Source organism: Chiloscyllium punctatum, chromosome 34 (genome assembly GCF_047496795.1).
Source record: "Chiloscyllium punctatum isolate Juve2018m chromosome 34, sChiPun1.3, whole genome shotgun sequence".
Classification (NCBI taxonomy): Eukaryota; Metazoa; Chordata; class Chondrichthyes; order Orectolobiformes; family Hemiscylliidae; genus Chiloscyllium; species Chiloscyllium punctatum.
The window spans coordinates 35,798,659-35,808,092 of record NC_092772.1 but is presented as its reverse complement, the minus strand read 5'-3'; positions in this window follow the sequence as shown (position 1 = coordinate 35,808,092).

Here is a 9,434-nt window from a genome sequence, read left to right as displayed (position 1 = left end):
ACTTCCTATTTCGTCGTTCATTATTTGATTTCATGTCAATAAAGATCATTAACTTCATTAAAACATCTTTCCTCGCTTGATTGGAAACTTGTTACTTCCGATTCTATTCTGAGTTTTTACGAAATGTTTGGTTAATACACCTATAACTAAATTTACCATTCAATTCCAGGCATATTTTGCATGTATCCACAGATTTCCTTTCTCTTGCAATAAACTGTTACAAACAATCCCTCTAATAATGTTGCCTTCAGTTGTCTCAGTACTTCGGAATGATAAAGAAGTGGTGTTCAATACAAGTTTCTTCAACTTGATATTCTTCATAAAGTTTGTGAATTATAAACTTACATTTCTCACTCTGAACTTTCTGGCATACTTTAAAATGGAGCGGCAAGTCCTCTTAGTGTAACATACTATTAGCTCTGAATAACTATTTTCAACCTCAGTTTATGTTATGGTAACCTCCTAGTAGTAATGTACTGTAGGTATTCGTCATTTCACAAGGTGACGTGTTGTAACTGTGGCTGAATTTTTCACATGGAATAGAACTACTTGTCGGTTCATTATCAGTTCTCTTTGCCTCATATTTTCTTCTTTACAGCCTCAGCATAGGCTTTCCCGCCAAAATAAAATTACTGTGGTACTGACAACAGCAACTGAATGGAATGCCTTCTGTCAAAAACATTTTACTGAGTAATATTAACAACTGCTTTACCATCCTTGCAGCTATAACATTGTTTGTCTCTTGTTCTTGTACACAATCTATCCGGCATGGGTGTGAAGCAATTAAAAATATCACCTGCGTCCAGTTGGAGAATTGAGAGATGGGGCTTCTTAAAATCTTTCCAAATTTAGACAGCTGTTCATGAAGGTCAGTTATTGCAAAGTGTATTGTTTTTGAAACATGCGTTTTGTTCTTGTACACAGATTAGACTGTGCACGTGATGGTCTTTGCTTCCATAAGCTGATACATGATTTAAGCAATTATTGAGTACTATTGTATGAGAAACGACTTTGTTTTCCATTATAAATCCACAATGTCACTTTGTTGATTTTATTCTCCGAGTTTTTAATCACCTTTGAGCCTTTTGCTATTCATTCTGCTCTAATACGAAGAGTCAATAGCTATATTAAATGCAAAAGCACAATATACTTTTCATTAATGCATCATTAACAAGATTTCAATGAGGTAATTTGTTTATATATCGAAGTTATCACCATCTGCTTTATGAACTCTCCTGTTGACTATGCGAAGGAAAAGTAAGTCAATGTTTCATTTGTATTTTGGGGAAGCTCGGTCGTTTACGGAACTCGCGTTTTCAATTGGTGAAAACTTTGCATGCCTTAACTTCTTACACAATGTTACCTTTAACTTGGTGAGTGAGACAGAGCTGAGGTTCATTTATGATTTTCAATTTTCCAATACTTCACTTCCACGATTACGACATAGCAAAACCTTGTACACCATTTATACTTCTTTCACACATGCATGTCCTTTTATATAGGGATGGACAGCCAATTTTGTATCAACCCTCCACAATTGAAAAAGTAAATCAGCGAATGATGAATGCAGCAAAGTTCTTTTAAATTATAAACGTTCACGTGGATGAATCATTAGAAAAAAAGCAATTGTGTCATAATAATCTGATATTCTCGCTCCCATAGAATGTCACAGTCCCACACTCATTTTTCCTGCAGACAACTGACACCCTCTACTTCATGCATTCTGCGACTCTATCAGAGGCACCACAGTCAGTGGAATGTTCAGTGCAATTGGGACAGGAAATTCTACTTTAAAAGAGGTGAGTTTTTCACCATTTACACATTGCACAACGGGGCATATTTCGGCACCTTTTTGACTTCATGTTAAATTTATGTCCTCAAATGCAGGATGGCATTTCAACCTGCGCTGATATGCCTTGATGCTTCGAAAAACATGACAGTCTTAACAGATTCCTGTGTATCATGATGGCATAGCACGTATTTAAGTATTGTAAAACAGATTATGCAGAAAATCAATTCCATGTCATAACTTTGCTTTTCCAGAACTCAGCTGCATACCAGCCATATTGTCAAAAAACAACCAATTCTGATCTGGAAAAGTAATTACGATATTTGATTGCTGACTTTTTCTCCCCTCGGCACTTACCTTTCTCAGAGGTAATTAAGGCGCTTTCTGTCAACAATCAAAAACAGAAATATATTTTCAGAAAATTCATTTTGATTTTGCCCAATTTTAATTTTTCTTTGAGAGAAATCTAAAATAATGAGCAGTGATGTTCAACTCAGTTTCCTGTAATAATGACAATCTTTCGCTTTACAAAGTCAAGCTGACCTATATTTCAGACTGTTGGGCGAACAATGGATTGTTTTTACTTTCATGAGGTATAATCTAAAATGGTCCTATTCAATGAAAAGTGTCAGTACACGATAGACAAGCATTACATATTTGAAAACATTTATAGTGTTATTGACAGTGGAAAATAACTTGGATATCTGAATATGCAAACGAATACAGCTTCCCATGGGGAGAATTTGAACGTTCATTGACAGCTGTACGAGGCTTTTTTTTTGTCGTCGGTTGTTTTTGTTTTCAATCACACAGTATGGACTTTCACATTCTGAGTAAAAAAAATCGATTAAGGATGAGAAAAACGCAGGAGCAAAGGCAGGGCCTGTTGGAGATGAATAGATATGCTAATGCGTATTAGGTGATTAGGTGTTATATTCAAGGCACGAATGAGCATGATTATAAATTATCATGGAAGATCAGAACTACGATTCGTAAATTCTGAGCAACTGAAATGACTTCAAAAAGTAGATAACAAAATTCACGCGAAAACATTATTCTCCACGAAGATTATTTGAAATTTCACGCTTTCTGAGTACAGGTTCTTCATTAGATGAAATGAAGAGAGCACCCGGGCACAGAACTTAGAATAAGAGAATTCAAAAGTCCATTCAAAAACGTTGTGAGTCGATTTTCGAAAGGCCAAATAATATATCTGTGTTAAAATTATCAGACAGTGGGATTGAAATGCCAATAGTTGAATCACAAGTGACGGGGAGAACTATCATCTGATGTTTACGATGAGAGCTAAAAAAAAATTCTAGTATCCTGAGGGTAGTTGTGGGTTTGCGGTAGAGCAAATTATTTTAGTGTTAGTCTCTTGATGGAGATGGGTATGACCAAGAAAGAGAGAAATTCTGAAGAAGAGACCATTATAACTCTAATGGTGAGATTAGACTTCTTGATTCCAGTGTGTCGTCATTTCACTAATTCCTTGCTATGAGTTCACATGAAGAACATATAGTTGAAGTGTCTGTTTTATAGAGTTGGCTAGTAGCAAAGAAGACTTATTAGAACTTGTGGATTAAAAATGTTGGATGATTGAGCTGCAAAACTGTTTCCCACGTCTGTGCCGTATTCAGGATGAAGAATTGGTTATTAAAGGTTGAGACGTTGTTGTCAAAAATGAAGTCAACAAGTTTGAAAATAGTGTATGGAAACTGTCAGTTGCTTGTGTTCATTATGGAGACTTTCGCAGAGATGGCATCGTCATGGGGGATACTCATGCAGAGTGACAAAATGTCCATTCTGACGAGCAATATTCTGTGTTTGACGTCAAGATTCTTCAAGATGACTGTCGTGTCGTGACAGAACCTGGAAGATCCAATTTAAGTGGTTTGAAGATACCCACGACACAGCCAGAGACGCTCTCACACAGTGTCCCAACTCCTGATACAAGAAGACGTTCGAGTGTGGTAGCTTTGTGTATCTTTAAAAGGCACTAGAAATTTCCTTTGTGTGAAGTACATGAGATGAAAATGCACAGGATATCTGAAGGACTGAATCAAAGGAATTGATCAGTCTTTTGATTTAATGGATATGTTCTTTGTCCAAATCGATAGGTAGTTGCCTGTGATATTCCACGTTGGTCAGTTGTGAGTAAGCTTGATTGCAATCGTTTGATCTATTCTGTATGATAAAGGCTTCTTCATTGCCTGCTGGTTTGATAATGATGCTGTGGTTGAGATCCATTATTTTGAGATAGTGGATGGCGTTTTGTTACACTTGAGTAACTCTCAATGATATCTTCTGAGCGCGACTAATGACTCAGGAGCACATATGTTGGGCCCAGGATAGTGTTCTTTGGAAGCCAGTCTATAAGATCTTTTAAAAACCCTCAGCAATCCAATACTTCCCTGGTAATGAAAAACTATCTCATATTCTTCGTAGTCTTCAACATATCATCGTTGACAATGAACATCACGCCAAGATTATCCCTAAACCCCCACTTTTTGCCTTGAAGCTGCTGGCAAAAATTAAACAGCAAACTACCCACCATCAAACGCAACAGCATGTAACGCGGACAATGAAATCTTGCAGAGACATGCCAGATCATCGACATGCATACCACAACCACACGTGGGAACACAACCCATCGTTCAGACGGCAGATACTCATGTGTCTCAGCCAATGTTGTCTACCTCATACTCTGCAGGCAAGAATGCCCTGAGACATAGTATATTGGCAAGATCTTGCCAACATTAATACATCGGATGAATCGATAGCATGCAAGAAATAATTAGACAGGAATATTTTCTTCCAGTCGGGAACACTTCAGAGCTCAAGGACATTCAGTCTCTGATCTTTGAGCCAAGCTTCCAGATGGATATCAATGCAGAATGGCAGAGCAGAAACTGATAGCCAAATTCTGCAACTATAAAGACAGTCTGAATCCTGTTTTTTGGTTCGTATGTTGCTACATGCGATCCACAGTATACTGTTCTGTAAAGTCTTCTTTAATGTCGCACACCTTGATAACGTGTTACGGTATCTACGTCTAAATTAGTTTGTGTAGTTTTATGTTGTTTATGGCTTTGTTTAGACGCTTGGCATGCAATTCTTCTAGGTAGTGCATTATTACAGTTATTTTGCTTGACTGTTGCATCACCTTACATTTTGTTAAAAATTACGTATCTGCCTCAAATATTCGGATTCCAGGTAATCCATTCACTTGCTATTCAATTATTGACACTTCGCTTGCACTGTGTTACACTCTTGATCACGTGCACAGAAGTATTACAAGGCCAGTCGACACTCCACTCTTTGAGTGATCTTTTGTTCTCTTTTTTTATAGAGTCTGTGAGTGGCATTTTGCCAGGCAAATGGGTAGTTCATAGAAAGCTTCCGATTTCAAAGCTACCTTTTGGACTTAAACCTGATATCCTGAGGCTTTTTGACCATATCCACCTTAGTGTATCACTGGCATGTCCAAAACATTCTCTTAGTGTGATGCTTACAAGTTGGAGGCACAAGGAATGTTGGATAACAAGAGAAAATGAGTGGGTGGTCAAGAAAATAAAGGAGTCATAAGGTAGATGTAGTCAACTGAGAACAAGACAGCACATGTGTGCAAGTTTTGGATATGGGTGTGATACTGAAAGAATATATTGTGTCAGTGTTTACGATGGAGAAAGATATGAATGTGAGATTTCCAGGAGAAATGCACAGTGACATCTTCCATTGTGCTTATGTTATAAAGGAAGTGGGACTGAGTTTCAAAGAACAAAAAGATGGATTGACACTGAAAGCTGATCACGTGTGTCCCAGGCTAACCAAGCTAACCAAGTGATTGCTGGTCACTTTTCTGAGATTGGTTTACATCCAAAGCTATGGGAGAGGTTTTCCAAGATTGTAGAGTGCTTTATATGGTGCCTTTATTAATGCAAGCTGCCTAGGAAAAGCCAATGAAGAATAGATCATTGAGCCATACATCGTGAAAATGATACACATTTATTTGAAAAGACAAGGTCTGCTTTGGGATGGTCAGCATTGAAATGTGCATGGGAATTACGTATCAGTGACTCAACTGAGATTTTTATTTGAAGAACTGCGAAAGAAGATTGATGAAAGCAGAATGGTCCACGTTTTCTATAATGATTTCGATGAGCCAGTCGACCAGGTTGATTGGTTAGCAAGTAAAGATCATTTGGAATCCAGGCAGACCTCGCCATCTGGATACACGTTGGCTTAAATATAGGCAAAGAGAACGATAGTTTTGAGTTGCTTTTTTTTTCCCAAAAAAAAAACGGGATTGTGACCAGTGGTGAAGCAAAGCATCTTTGCTGAATCCTTTTTTTTAACAGTTTACATCGGTGATTTACTGTGAACGTCGGGGGAATGGTAGCACTTTTGCTGATAATTTCAAAATATTTGCTCTGGAGGACAGTAAAGAAGGTGTTATTAAATTTACAATCGTACCCTGATTTGATGGGTAAATGGACAGAGGACTGACAGTTGAACTTAAATTTAGGAATGCTGATGTGTTGCATTTTAGTTAGGCAAATCAAGGCTGTACTTTTAAATTAATAGTGCGTTCTTTCAAAGTGTTGCCAAACAAAGAGACCTTGGTATAGAGGTTTGCTTGAATTTATTTGTCAGCACATTGGGTAATGATGTCATGCCATGTCTTGCCAGGACATTGTTTCGGACAATTTTGGATTCTGCATTAAATCCATGGGAAGAATGAAGCAAAATATACAGAAAAAAGTTACAAGATGTTGCCATTGTTGCAGTCTCTTCACCATGGAGCACCGCTGAGTAGCCTGGAGCTACTTTCCAAGGAGGTCAGATTCTGCAGAGTGTCTTTTAGAGGTTTATAAAGTCATTGTATCCATGGAGAGGTGAACACACGACATCTTTTTACAAGAGTCGGAAATTTCAAAACTTCAGTTCTAATGTGAGAGGGAAGTGATAAAAAAGGGACATCACGGGTAAATATTTTGATTTAAAGTTTTGTGCTTGTCATGAACGAGCTGCTGGATGAAGTGGTGGAAGCAGGTGCAATTACAAAATTAAACAGGCACCTGGTTGGGTACCTGAACAGGAAGGAGTGGCATAGGCATGGGTCAAATGCTAGCAAATGGGTAGAGTAATTTTGCATGTCTGTTTGGCCTAAGCAAGTTGGGCAGAACTGTTTGTTTCTGTGCTGGATAACTCTATGTCTCTAATATGCAACAGGCAACGTGTTATGCAACAAAATCAACACCTGCGAGAACTCAGGCATATACATTGACAGGATAGAAACACTGTTGGGACTGGAAAGCTGATTTATCGTTGTATGATTTGGAGACGCCGGTGTTGGACTGGGGAGTACAAAGTTATTAATCACATAACGCCAGGATATCGTCCAACAGGTTTATTTCGAAGCACGACCTTTCGGAGCACTGGTCGTTCCTCAGGTGGTTGTGGAGAATAAGTTTGAAAGACACAGAATTTAAAGCAACACTATACACAACGTACGTTGATGACATTTTCTTCCTCTGGACCCATGGAGAGAAATCACAGACAGAAAAAAAAATCTACACATTGATATAAACAATTTTCATCTCATCAAAAAACTCACTATGGACCCCTCTCGACCATCTGTCTCATTCTTCGTCTCATGCATCTCCATCAAGGATGGGCTCCTCAGCACCTCACTCTACAGCAAAGTCATGGATAGCCTCACGATGCTACACTTCTTCAGCGTCCACCCAATACATATTAAAACAGCGATCTGCCATGGGCAATCGCTATGTATATGCAGTATCTGTTCAGATGATGAGCAGCGAGACGGCACTTAGAAGTACTCAGTGTTGCTCTCATAAGAACTGGATACGCTATTTAACTCACTGACTGCCAGTTCCGACGTGCCACAACGAGGAACCGTAATGACCTTCTCAGGAGACAGATACGAGCTGCAACCAACTGGGTACCCTTTGCTGTCCCGTACTTCCCAGGAATTGAAAAGCTATGCAACATTCTTCAACAGCCTGCAAAACAATTCAATGAGGATGAGGACCTCTCCAAGACCTTCCTCACACCTCCACTTCTCGCACAAAAAAAACAACTAATCCTCAATCAGATCATTGCTTGGAGCGAACTGCCCAGCTTTCAGAGCAATACCATACAATACTGTCTCGGTCGACGCAGCAAGACATGTTCGAATGTCAACATGGATACCACCATTACATATGGGGACACCTCCCACCATTTCCGTGGCAGGTACTCATGCCTCTCAGCCAACGTTGTCTATCTCATACGCTGCAGGCAAGCAGGTCCTCAGGAATCGTTCATTAGCAAGACCAAACGGAGGCCACGGCAACGGACTAATGGATGCTGCAGAATAAACAACAAGCAGGAGAATTCCCTCCCAGTCGGAGAACACATCAACGGTCCGAGGCATTCGACCTTTACCATGCGGGTGACTGTCCTCCAAGCTGCACTTCAGGACAGGCAACAACGAAAAGTGTCCGAACAGAGGCTGAGAGCCGTGTTTGGTGCCCATGGTGTTGTCCTCAACAGGAACGTTGAGTTCATGTCACATTACAGGTGACGCCCCATAGCTGTATATCACACAGAGGCAGACGGACACACATGCACACTCACGCAAGGCCTCTCTCATTCACTCACGCATGCATCCTCACACACACTCTCTCACACTCTTTAAACTTCTTTATACTCACACTCACAAACATATGCACACTCTGTAACAGACACTCATTACCGCGCTCCACCCAACACCCCCCCCCCCGACATACACACACACACCACCCACATCCACACATACACATATAAGTTTGTGGGGTGAACTTTTACTTGCAGAATTAGATTTTACTTTGTTCAATAACTGAATGCATCCATGTAGGATTCTGTAGATTCTTTTTTACAAAAGAATTAGTCTGAATATTGAGGCACAGACAGCCTCACACAGAGAGCAAACACTTTCAAAACATCATTGGGCCGACATGACATCAATTGTTAAAATTCACTTCTGAATGCAAAACTTAAAAAAGTTTTGCGATTTGATATGAAAGAACTGAACCAAGATGGTTGTTCTAAAATTTGAGAGAATTAACAAACAATCCAGTTCTTTCTTCAATATACAATTTCAGTTACATTAAAACTGTAAACTTTTGCTCTAAATTCTGTGCCTTACAGTCTTATTCTCCACAACAGCCTGATGAAGCATAGTGCTCCGAAAGCAAGTGTTTCCAAATAAACCTTTTGGGCTATAACTTGGCGTTGTGTGATTTTTAACTTTATCGTTAGAAAGCAGTTGTTTTCATCTGTACAAAATATGTTCTCATCTCATTGGTAAAGGAGAGAAAATAAAGTAATGGTTTCTAAATGTTTGCAGTTGTGAAACAATCGTGTACATTTTTAGCATGCTACAAAGAGGAAAGAACACAATGTCAAGACTCCATGTGTACTCCATGCAGGGAAGCAAATCTGGGGTTTCAAAGTCTGTGAGAGGATGTGCCTATGCAAGAGTTGCTTAAGTATTCCTAAAGTATATAACTGTACTTAACACAACTGGAAATCCATTTCACCCACCCACTACTGTCTATGTAAAGCACCTCCCAGGAAATTGTCTCGAAAAATTTCT